We start from the raw sequence: 13,535 nt of genomic DNA, 5'->3' as shown, positions 1-13,535 counted from the left end.
CTCTTTACCACCAAGGCCCATAAAATAAAGTTTCACTTGGTAAGAAGAGTTATTATATTGTAAATTACAGATTTAAACTTCCAAATAAATCTCCCCCCCTGCAAGAACTTGCGAAATTCTTTTGGTATGTCTCCATAAAGGAGATGATTTATCAATTCTAAATTTTTGACTTCACTCCGCACCCACTAAACTTTGACTATTAGCCATTATTGTAATCTATAAAAAACATTAAAAAAAAACATACTTGAAAAACTTCTTCACAAACTTGAAAAAATCCATCAAAAACCTGGAAAAAATTCATCACAAGACAAAAGAATAGGATTTAAATGCATAACTTATATACTTATATCTCCATTTGTGGAAGCTATTTGGCACCCCACAATCGATCTCCTCCAAATACAATCACTTCCTTTCAAAATGCCAAAATGGAGAGAATAGGTGAGAAAAACAAAGAGGTAAAATAAAATGTATTTGTGGTGGAAGGCCTCATATTGGTCCATTTTAGGGTTTAGTAGAAAAACAAATTTTAAAATGCTTTTTTAATGTGTATTGGACCTATTTTTATAGAGTGGGCACATAGGTACAACCAGGTGCGACTAAGAGCACAAGATGGGTACTCGTCCTTGTGGATGCACCTAGATGTACAATTTTGTGCACCCAACCATGCGGATGCGCGCCGAGATATGCAAGTCTGCGTGTCCATCATGCACCCACAAACACACCCACACTAGACCTACAGAGTGCAGGCCTTGCAACAAAGCTTAAGATTGAAGTTAATCTTTTCTTCCCTATAACATTAACCCCTTAGTAAACAATGAATCAAAGGACAAATACCGTCCAACTTATTTCAGTAATTACATAAGGGACTACCAAAGAGCTTAATGGTAAAAAGACAGTTTCTAGTAATTAGTGGTAGTGAATGGATATAAGCTTTTCTGATTTTAGTTATTTTGGTTGTGTAGGATTTTCAAAATATATTAGAGTTTGATATGATTGAAAGTAAAATAGCATAGAGTACCAAAAAAGAGCTAATCAAGGAGCAATTGTTTGAAGGTAGATATTATCATAAATTTGAGAAGCCAAAACCAAGAGCAAGCACACCAATTGTTTGAAGAAGACACAAGATTTTTAAGGGGGAAATAGAAAAAAGAATAAACCCCATAATTATGCAGATCACATAAAACCTAAAAATATACAATGAGATAAACAAAGAGCAAGCTTAGTATAGAAATGTTCCAATAGAAAAAAAGAAAAAAATAGAGGCACCTCAAATATATAGAGGTGAGATCATCTTGTGTGTGTGCAATGTGTAACAATCCTCATGAGGAGGAAATCTAATATTCTAAATATATGAAATAAAGAAAATGAGTTGTGAGAATTCATCAAGGCCAAAAGACGTGTAGGGATTCTTTAGGAATATTCCTACACGAGACAGAAGGAAGAAATTAACTCTACTAAGTAAAGAATAATTCCTCACAATGATTTTCTAGAAATTGTGTGTGGCGTTTGCAGATTTTGATTTGTATAGATTTTCATGTAATGAGATGATGATTTCAAATTATTTGTTTTGTTGATATATAAGTGTTGAGTCACTATCATTGTTAGCAAAACCACTGCTGGTTGCACCTTTTTTCTCAGTCATGTCATTTGATACTAGAAAATATGAATGATTTTGGGTTTAAAAGAAGCCACCCTACAGCATTTGGGACTATAGTACCTCCACTTTATCTGATCACAGCCCATAATAAAATTAAATTGTTGGTAAGGGCGTGTGAGTAGCCGAGTTGGTGTGAAGGTGAGTTGTGAGGCGTAGTGTTAGGCTAATGATCCTGGTGCTACACATGAACTCTAGTTTGATTCTCACAAGGTCACTACAAACCCTTTTGAGGGTGTGTGAGTAGCCAAGTTGGTGTGAAGGCGAGCCATGAGGTGTAGTGTTAGGGTAATGATCCCAATGCTACACATCAACTTTGGTTTGATTCTCACCTGGTCACCAAAGACTCATAAAGGGCACGTGAGTAGCCAAGTTGGTGTGAAGACAAGTCGTGAGATGTAGTGTTAGGCTACTAATCCCAGTGCTACGCATCAACTCCAATTCGATTCTCACTCGGTCACCACAAACCCTTTTGCTCGTGAATCAGATATACTGGGTTTATCCTTCTATTATTTTGCCTAATGATGTGGTTTGAGATTAACCTTCTAAAGGGTGGTGGAAATGCAATTTCGAGGGTGCTTCGAAAGGTAAACCTGGACTTTAAGGAGCAAGTTTTATCATCCAAGATTTAAATGGTGATCTTATTGCTTATGGCGGGAAAAACTTATTGGATGAAACTAATAATGTTATAGAAGTAGAGCGGCCTTACTAGCAGTTTGGGCTCCAAAGAAGCTTGGTGTCAAGAAACTACATGTCGAAGGAGACTTACAAATCATTGTAAATGCAATTATCAAAGGTGACATGGAAGCCTGACACTTGCAAAATTATATTAACCAAATTTTGAGAGTTTTAACTTCATTCGAGGACTTCAATTGACACATGTAAGAAGGCAAGGAAATAAAGAAGCCAACACACTTTCGAACGAGGCATTAACTCTTAACATGCATGAAATCACACTTGAAGGTTTTGAAAACATTAGGATGGATGTGGAAATAAATTGCAATAACTAAAAACTCTTTTTTGGCCACAAAACAACTACAACCATTTAATGTAGCATGTAGATGACGACGAAGATGTAATAGGGGTGCAAAGTGAATTTTGTTGAGAATGCCATGCAATTACTTTTGAGCAAAGTGATTATGATGGGAAAGATTTCGTTTGTCTGCCTGCAAGTACAGATTCGGTGACTCTCCCTTTCAAAAATTTCATTCTCTGTTGAATTCCTTTGCAACTGTAAGAGATGAAGACCTATTTCACTCTTACCTACACAAAAAAACATAACCTTTTTCATGGACAAAGCAGGAAAATAAAATTAGACAAAATGTTTAATTTCATAGACAAAAGGCTCACAGAGAGTGTTCAAATTATTCTAGGTGAAATGTTTTATCAAGTGGAGAATCATCATAGGACAAGCATGGACATCTAATCCGAGACCATGGCCTAGGCACTATAGGTGGGAGAAGACAAGACTACTGTCAAATTGCTCATTGAAACAATAGTTCCTCTAGAAGCTCTTGGAGGTTTGGAGGAGATTTTGAATGTCTACTCCAAAATCAAGAATAAGCTCGGATGAGAAATAAAAGTGGCCTCCAAAAAATTGAGGGCTTGAAGTATACACCCTTTGTGTGGGATTTGATGAATGGCTGAAAAACCGTAGGTTTAGAATGGCCAAAAAAAGGTGGTTCACTTTGAAACTAGTAGTAATGATCCACTTTCTAGATGTTAACATTGAAAGGATAGAACAGAATGTTGGATGGACAAATGAGGATGAGGCAGAACTCCAAGAAAGATGAAGACAAAGGAGGGCGACTGAAAATAGTGAAGAAGATTTCCTAAAGGAAAAAATAAATGCTCTGTTGCAGAAACAAACTGGTGAACACTAATGGCAACCTCCAGTGGTACCATTGCTTTCTTCCTTCTTGTCCAAGAGTTTTCCACATCAATGTGTTGATGTTTCTATGCACTTATATCCTCTTCGGGCTTTGTAGATTGGGCTGGGTGTGATTACCATGCATCTGGATGAGCAAGGAAAATACAAAAAAGTGTTTTTGATATTACAAATTGTAAATTTTTACTCTAGTTTTTATTGGTGCAATAGATTATGAATGTGTTAGTAACCCTATGGACCCTATTAAAAAAATTTAAAATTTGGATTTCCCTTGATTCCCAAACCTCCTTGAACTGGGTTCATATGGTCCAGTTAGTTCACATCATATCCAGTTTGGTTCAGGAACGGGCCTTGAACCATTTGGAACCAATTCAAACTAGTTTGATTGGTACAAATAGGTTCAAGAGGTTCGTTGAGTTCAAAGGGCCCATAGGTTCAAGGTTCAAAGGTTCAAATGCATGGTTCAAGTTTAAACTTAACACTAGTTCAAGGCTCAGACTCAGAGTTCAAGTTTGAAGCACAAGTTCAGTGGTTTCATCTGGTACATTATGGTCCCAATTGGTTTGCATACTGCATCTAGGTTCAAAATGGTACTTCGATTGGTTTGCATAATGCATCTAGGTATTTGCATACTCAAAGTTCAGCAGTATAGATTCTATAGGTCTTTGTTCAAGCTTCAATTTAAATGAACATGTCAGAATCCCTTATGTTTGAGGGTGCTTAAATCCAAAATTCAAACTTAGGAATTCAAATCCATTAGTTTGAAAGAGGATTTATTGTGAATCATTGTGCCAAGAGTAAAGTGTTTTGGCCTTCCTGTCAATCCAAGTGTACTAAATACACCATACATTCAAAGGAGTAATAACCTACAAATGAAGTCATCAGTGGGGGAATGAATGATTATTCTCAAATGAAAGACATCGAAGGGAACACATGGAGATAAACATTCAATATAGACACCCTCAATGTAAATCAGGATCCGATTCCTCTTAAAAAGGAAAAAGAAGAACAAGAATTGAATGAGTGTCCTTATGTATAGGAAATTGGACAATGGGTAAAGCAGATGTTGGTGTTCCATCATTACTTTCTGCCCAGGTGTGCTTGAAAGCGTGCATTTCCCATCATGAATCATTGGGTTTTGCAACTATCTTCAATGCATAATAGAAGAATGAAGTCCCCAACCTTCCAAGTATACAATGAGTCTTTAATCAAGTTCGTTGTGAGTTCAAGAATGCATGCCAATTATTTGATATAATATATCTAGCCCCAACCACTCTATAGACTCATTTTCAACTAAGATGGAGGACACTGATGCCATTATCTCCCATGAAGGAAGCTTGACGCGATAAATGCGTAGGGGAATGTTGTTTCTCATAGAGAGGTGCCGCATCATGTCAAAGATGCCAAATTTTGAAGAGAATTTCATTAAGGATGGTAATGATGTCACAACCAAACTACAAAATATCTTCATTGATATCGATACCCAATTGGTATCAGTCTTAAGGGAAATGCCTTCATTATTATATGAGCAATCAATAAGAGCCAAGGGTCTGATATCAAAGCACATTCCCTAGCCAAGAGATCAATATTCTAAGTGTCTCCAAATTACAACACAATTAAATCCCATTCTCATCAGAAACTATATGCTAGTATAACAAGACTGTCGGTAATACTTGGCAAACAACATGGAAAGCACCAATGAAAAGGGGCAAATTAAAAGATTGCCAACTTTGATTCATCATGGACCATCTTCAAACTAAAAGACACCAACCATATGATTATCGGACTTGTGAATGAGAAGTGAAGAAGTGTGCAAATTGTTTGGTTAAATGCCCCACGCATAGATGAAGGAATGGAAATGCTAAAGTTCATTGTCGTCACTAAAACTTCAAACCTTAGGTTGATGACCTTCGGTGTCTCGAAAGGCGAGAACCATTGGCCAAGTTTAATAAAAGAATGGAAGGGGATTGTGCAATTATATAATGTGAAGGTTTTATACAAGTTCATGTGCTCCTGAACCATGCATGCAATCAGCATCGAGTCCATTAAGGATTTCGTGTGCATTTGATTTAAGGAGTGTGCACTAATCATAAATGCATCATCCAGCAGAAAACAATATCAAGTGCACCATCAAATTTCACTCATTAAAGTCCAATGAACATATTTAGATTATAGGTGTATGTAGCAAGTAGCAAGTATGAAACACATGATTAGTTCTCTGGATTACGTTTTCAGACATGGGACATATATGTGTCATTGTTTGGTATATGGTTTGGTATGCTCTCAACTCGACAAAATACTCCACCAAATTCCATGATACGGGCACTACGTTATGTCCATGATCTCATTCAAAAGGACAAGAGCCTTGGAACCGATCCCTCCCAAGTATGATAGTTGGCACACCTTTCTATGTGTCTCTGCACCAGAGAATTTCAAAATACACACAAGGCACAATGAATCAATGATGCAATCATCGCCAATATATCTACTGGTGTCCTAGAAAGTAAACATGATAGAATTTGACCCACCATTGCCAGAGTAAAAAAAGAAAAAAAAAAGCGACATCAGATTTAAAGGCGGCATGGATCGAACATCAAGTTGTGATAAACAAGTAAGACAAATCCTCAATAGCCAAACAAAAGTTGTAATTGGAATTATCGAGTGGGCAAACGAAATATGGAGATTCATGCATTGTGCGAGTTCTGAAGTTAATGAATTTGGAAAGTGTCGGTCAGTAAACTGTCCAGTTTGTCAGAAGCCAAAGATGATTGATTGAATCAAGAACTCTAATGCCTGTGTTTCTTTTCATTTGCACTAACAGACAAATTGTTTTGAGTGCTTCAAGTATGTGTAAGAGAAACACATGGCGACTATTGACACTCAGTCACTGTGACTAGTATTGTGCAGCCACATTATCCCGATGCCACATGCCTGCATGTAAAGTATATATCATGAGAATTTTATGTTTATAACATTACCAATTATAATTATAATATTGTAAAAGGGGTATATGACATTATAAAATATGTTGGTGAAGTTATAAAAAGAGGGTAAACCCCGGGTAGATAACACAGAAGCTCCAAAATTCAGTTATCAAAACTGAATGAGGCCTTTTAGGGAATCTATTTATAGGGAGAAATAAGATAGAACAGGGGTTCCAGCTTCTTTCCTGAAGACTTAGTGCGACAGGAGGGGATTTTATTTTCTGTTCTGATTGTAATGTAAAGAGGAGGGAATTGTTTTGTTTTTGTAAACAGTGATTTGTGTGGATTTTATTTTCTGTTCTGATTGTAATGTAAAGAGGAGGAAATTGTTTTGTTTTTCTAAACAGTGATTTGTGTGCAGGAGCAATAGGATTTTTTTGTATCTTTTTGTGTATTCAGGGAGGGAAAACAGTATACCAAGTCTTTGAATTTGATACTTGTCTTCCAATTGAGATCAATCTTGGGATTGTTTCAGTTTTTCCCTGAATGGAATTATACTCCATTTGATTGCATGTACATCTATAATTTGGTCTTTGAACTTAAATTATTCGTGTATTTGGAGAGAACGATACATTTTTCTTTGTGCTTTACCTGTAATGTAATGGTTAGATGAATGATCTTTGTACCATTGTTTGTTTTTCGTTTCAATTGTTTAGCTCTTCGCATCTATTCCATGTTTATGGGTAGACATTTGTGTGCCTTTCGTGCTTTCCAGTTAAAAGCATTGCCAATTGTAATTTAATTGATTCTTAGCAAATCTTGCACGAGGAGCTGTACCCGAGATAATTCAGAGGTTTCAATTGCAAAGCGATCCAACTGTTAGTCGCGGATCATTATCTTCTTGATATGGGCATTTGAGAGTCATTTTTAAGGTTGTTTCCATAAAAGACAAATCTGTTAACTAACAGACTGGCACCCGTTTGTTTAATGTTTTGGTTAGTTTCAATGGTGGGTAGACAATGACATGCAAGTTGGGGGTACTAAGTTTTTTGCATGATGTTGTGATTGGTGTTTCAACATTTTCAAGTTGTGGTTGGACAAGGTGTTACAGAGTTGATTCCAGATCTCCATTTTTTATGTTGTTGTGAATTTGGAACTTACAACATTTATGATGTAATGGAAATGCAAATGTAACTGGGTTGTGGGTTGTGGGCATTCTTCTTGCAAATTTGTTGTGAAGAACAGATTGCATTTCTGTAAATTTCGATAAGTGTGGATCTGGGTTAGGGGTTTATGATTACTAGTTCTACAGGTCCTTACTCTGTAATGAGTAGTTGATGACTTTTGGGGAGGTTTTTTGATGTTCATCAGTTATGGAACTTTTACTGTATTTACTCTTTGTTTCATAAATAAAATTAAACACTATTACCAAGAAATTAAAACATTAAATTGCTGCTAATATCTTGATGATTCTTGTGAACAGAGATTGGGAATATTGTAATTATTGAATATCTATTTGGTAATATTGATTCATCAATTCACTGATTAATATGGTCATTGTCATTATCATAATTGTTGATATTAATAGTTTTCAGTAAAGTTGCTGCAATTACAGTCAGAGATATTATATAGAGCTTAATTATTCACTCTAGTAGGTATTCTCTATAATAATAAAACTAAGAGGTCCACATCAATTTAGAATAGACATATTTAAGTCTAAATGGCTATCCAACAGCAACTTTAAAAGTCACTTACATTTCTGGCATTATTACTTGTCATGTTTATCTCTGCAACTCGCCACCATATTAATTTAAATTTGTAATTTTTTTGGAGCACATGCCCCTAGAATTGGCTTCAAATTTTCAGTATCCACTTTGCAATTGATTTGGAAAGCTCGCCATGAAATTACACTGAAAATTTTGCAATTATTTTTATATTGAGTTGTGCAGCTTGCAATCATAGAGTATTTTCTATAATATTAGTCTAACCCCCTTAACCATATGCTCTAAACTTGTCCACATAGGGATCTTGGTGATCAAAAGGTGTTAAGATTGCATGCTTGTTTATTGTGAAAGAGAAATAACAAAAATATTATCAGGGGCAGATGCAATAGGCTTGGCTTGCCCACAAAAATTGTAAGAACAGAGAATGATATTCTAAGGTCCTTCACCAAAACCTTTGGGTTGTGCACTTGCATGACACTTCAATCTTCAAAGATAAATGGGAGGAGCATTTGAAGATTCATGACATAGTGCAAAATCACAAATTACGTCATGGAAAAAAGTTTGTTGGGCATGCTTGGGTTGTGCACTTGCATGACACTTCGATCTTCAAAGATTAATGGGAGGAGCATTTGAAGATTCATGAAATAGTGCAACATCACAAATGACGTCATGGAAAAAAGTTTGTTGGGCATGCACAAGGTCCACTAGATCTACATCATTATTAGGATGAAGCATAATGGGGATCCAGGGAAGATTCAAGTAATCCACAACTACCATTCAACAAGGAAACTTAGCAATAATTGTAACTTCCTAGGTTAAGCTAGTTTTCACCATAGGCTTGTTTTGGGAGTATTCCACATTACTTGGTTCCTAATCAAGTGACAAAAGGAGCGAAGGAAAATTTCATTTCTATTGGGCCACACCAACATGCATGTTAAGAGCTAAAGCATTAACTCTTCTTGGCACCTATTTGCAACCATCCTTTGAGGTGGAGATAGATGCTTCATGCATGCTCTTGTGTGCCCTTACTCAGCATGGGCACCTGCTAGCACAATACAATGAGGCATTCATTATATCTAATAAAAAATAGAGAACATTACACCATTGCCTGATCATATCAACAATGGAATAAAGTCAAAAAAGGCAAGAGACAAACATCAAAACTAATCACGACATTCTCCAATTCACGCAAACTCAATAAAGTATAGGATGGTCGTTATCATAACTGACCATGATACATGCATATATTTCATCTCAATAAGTAAAAGTGAAACTGATGCTCATGTAACTTCTAATTGCAACATTGTGATTAATCTCTAATTAGTAATTCATGTTAATCATGTAACTTCCAATTACAAAATTGTAATTAATCCTTGATTCTATAGATATTAAAAGTTAAATTTGCCCCTTTAATTTGTCACTGACCCTAACTATTTCAACTCCAAATAAGCAAGTTACAAACGTCCATTCGCAAGACTGAATTATGTGTCATCTAGAGAATCTCAATGTTCTACCAAAAGAAAGACAAAGATGGCACAGAAGGCACAATATAGTCAAGTGGTAGGCAATTTTTAAGGCCAAGTAGACCACAAAAGTGATAAAGAGGCATTCTTAGTGATCAAAGATGCCTTATGACATCAGCATTCAAAATGTGCACAATCACCAAAGTTTCAATCAAGAAGCAAGAACTATACACCCCACTACTAACACCTTGAATACCTAAATATAAATATATTGTGTTCTGAGATGACAGTTTTGCCTCCATATAAGAAAGACACCTTGAGAAAAGGCACTACCAAGATCTTCTTCAAAACACTAGTTTACCTCAAGATGCCACAATTGCATCAAACTGAGCCAAGTTGTTGAATATCTTTCATCCACCCTTTAATCCATGATGAATACAAAGATACCTATAACTAAGTCAACTATCTTCCATCCAATAAACAGAAAACAAGTATTCCACCACTTCATCATCTTACTATGTACCAACCGAAGCATCAACACACATGGCATAGGAGTTTGTCATGTATCTAACACAACCATAGTCAAACCACTTCACAGAAATCCTGTTTCAAGTATGTTTCAAGTTCTAGCCACTAGCCCCAAATTATATAGCTCCTCTACCTCTATCCTCTAAACAAATATCCTCATGCTCAAGTCAAACAAAGCAAGGATGTTTATCGAAAGAATCCAAGAAGCACACAATACTAATATAAAAATATATATACAAACACCACCACAACCAAAATATGGTACCACTAAACATCGAGTTCGAGACAAGATGTATTTGTATTAAAAAAGAAAGGAATAACAAGTCCAAACAAGATATTCAAACTTCTGAGATATAGTTCATGAGCCTTTACTAATTAGTTGGGAGAAAATGACTCTGAACTCAATTTTTCATGCAATCTCAGCTTGAACGCATCTTCAATATTTTCCTTCTTCGGCAGTATTTCCCATGACTTATGCAGGCATCATATTTCTCAGAGAAACTAAAGCCTTCTATTGTTAATCTTAATAGTACTAGTTTAGGATACAAAGATTAAGGGTGCTAAAACCCAAGTAATGCCACTCTATAGAGTTGCTAAAATAGTAAAATTTATATATCATGAAAAATGGTCCGCAACAAAAAAATAAAGAGATGAGGTCCCCACTTTTGATCTAAGAACTTGACAAATGAAAAATATTGCTTCTCAAGGAGCAATGACCCAAATGGTAATGTGGGACACAATTCTTAGAAACTAATTATACTAACTCAAACAAAATGTACCACATAATCAAAGAGTGCATAAATTTGTTCCTCATGACTTCATCCTAACACCAATTCCTGAAAATGACAAGATGAATTTTTACCCAATTTGGGCAATCTGTTAAAATTATTTTTCCATATCTACTATTTTCCAACATGATTTATTCACATCCCTCAGCTACAAATGAGTCCTTGGCTTTACAAGGTGAAATTCATATTCTTCTCCTTTAATAATTTTCATTTCTTGATGCACTTGGGTGCAAATTATGAGGATTTCCACCCAAAATAGGTATATCAGTTTTCTAATAAAAACATCTCTTTGCCAAGATTGCTAAAATTCAATTCTTAGTGCAAGAATGATTTATAACTATTGCATAAATTTTCCTTTTTTAAATGCTTGTAAATTCTATAAATGCTAAGTTTCTGCAATTTATGGTGTTCCTCATCTACTTCCAATCAAGTACAAATCAACGGTATCTCAATAGTCCATTTCATCTCTGTACATTCCACAAAACAAGGAGAGATTACTAGAAGCATGGTCTCAAGATACTTGACCCTTTGCATTATCTTATTTGTCAGCTTAAATGTTCTCAAATGGCAAAAGAGAGAGAGAGAGAGAAAAAATCCTTTGAAGTTGTTGCTTGAAAAAGCTCTCAAACAAAAGAAAAGGGAAATGATTGAACGATTTGACAATCTCTTGCCATGGATCATATCTATGACATGCGCCTCAACAGCAAGTGAGCCATCGGGGGGTCTGGCCCCATTTAACTTTCAAGACAAAAGTAGTTGTTGATATCCCTCTTTTTAAAGGTGAAATTAATGTAGATGATGTAGACAAAGTTAGAATAGTGTCTCTAAATAATTCTCTGTAAAGCAAAAGACACCATTTGTACTCTTAACAGTTGCCTCCCATGTCGAAATAAATGATAGGAGTAATACTGTAGATACCATGCGTGAGAGAAATGCATAGTGACAAAATATGCTGATCAGCACAGGAAAAATCAACAGTCCCGGTAGAAACTAGAAGATACAAGTATATACCCACACTTATCATACCTTGCCAGAAAAGATTGCCCTTGGTTGAGTTACAAAGTTCTCAAATAATGTAGTGGTCAGTGGCTTTATAGTATTACACTCCATAAAGAATGGAATTTGCAGTCAGGAAGGCACTCGAAGAAGCCTACAATTATACAATAAATATTGAGTACAAATTCAAATCGAAGGAAACCACAAAGTTTCTTCCAACAACACGCCACATCCAAAGAAAGACGAGGGCGGTATCAAGCAGCCTGACAGGAAATCCGAACACTCGAACTATCAAGAAATCTGAACCTCTACACACAAAAAAAGTAAAGAGACTGGATACTGTAACGTCCACAAAAGAAACGGCCCTCAATTAATGAGGATTACACCCAGAAAGCAAAGTTAGCGAGACAGAAGTGCCAGTATAGGCACCAACGCATGCAACACCACGGGTCTTGGACAAAGGAAAGCAGTTACGGAAACAGGACACCAGTTTACTGAATGGGAATCCCTTAATATTGTAATCCATTTAATCTTTCATATTTATTGTATTTAGAAATCCTGAATTTTGAACTGGCATACTGAAATACAGAATTTACAATCCACCTCTACCACCATGAATACTACCGTCACATACACAATAATGAGCCCCTTAAGAAGAATCCTCACCAAACAGACAAAAATGAGTAACTAAAACCTCTTCATTTCATCCCAACTAGACTTCCTGCTCAACTAGCAAACACTTTGGAATCAAAATTTCAAATATACGCTTTCAGGGTTTAGGGTTTCAGGTAACATGACTGTCAAAACATTCTTGACCCAGAACACTCTGCCCGCAACTAAAATCCGAGGGAGATTCTATTGTCCAACATTTAATTGACGGGATGTAAAGGTAGTACAAGACACACTGCTGAAGCAAACAATTAAACCGCAAACCAGAGTGGACAAGAAACGAGAACGTAAGAGCAGCCATGTTTATACGAGTAAAAACAGGCATACCTGCAAACATGGGAGCTGATGATTGCGATTCCAGCGCGGGCGGGTTTAAATGAGCTCTTATCAACTTTCAGCCACGTTGTATTAAGTTTTGGGCACGCATTTTTATGATGGAGTCATAGTTAAGATTGACTGTCACCTTTTTTTATTATTGTATATGTATACTTGGCAAGAGAGGATGTTGCTCATCTGATTAAAATACCAAGTGTCCTTATGCTATGACTAAAAATTTAATGGCTGCATAGTCTTGGTTTTTGCTTTTGTCTTACATACCTGTATATGCACTTTTCTTTTTATTGAACAAAGTTGAATTATATAATAAAAAGATAGCAGTCTAGGAAAGAAGACTAGAGAAATTAAAAATTAATAAGAATAAGATAGAATAAGATAGAATGACAAACAAAGTATGGAGACATCTTCCAACTACCTTACAATATATACATCATCATCAAGAATATGGAGGGCATTATTTGATCATGTTCATGTTATTTTTTATCATGATTTATACATTATTTGATCATGTTCATGTTATTTTTTATCGTGATTTAGACTAGAGGTAGCAATTTTGGATATTGGT

At 35.8% G+C, this 13,535-nt stretch overlaps 1 protein-coding gene across 5 annotated transcripts in view; it reads right to left on the bottom strand.

Moving 5' to 3' along the window:
• Positions 1-13,093, bottom strand: part of LOC149572827 (uncharacterized) — a 102,082-nt gene extending 88,989 nt beyond the window's left edge. For 3 of the 5 annotated variants that reach the window (XM_089811992.1, XM_089811993.1, XM_089811995.1), the window contains exon 1: positions 12,962-13,074. The gene's annotated coding sequence lies outside the window, so the exon portion shown is untranslated. Of the gene's footprint in view, positions 1-12,961 lie in introns of all 5 variants that reach the window. The other 2 variants (XM_089811997.1, XM_089811996.1) reach the window with 1 other exon arrangement.
• Positions 13,094-13,535: the final 442 nt, after the last annotated feature.

Source organism: Cupressus sempervirens, chromosome 2, assembly GCF_028749045.1.
Source record: "Cupressus sempervirens isolate cs-2001-9-10 chromosome 2, ASM2874904v1, whole genome shotgun sequence".
Taxonomy (NCBI): domain Eukaryota; kingdom Viridiplantae; phylum Streptophyta; class Pinopsida; order Cupressales; family Cupressaceae; genus Cupressus; species Cupressus sempervirens.
This window is presented reverse-complemented; position numbering and strand designations above follow the sequence as displayed.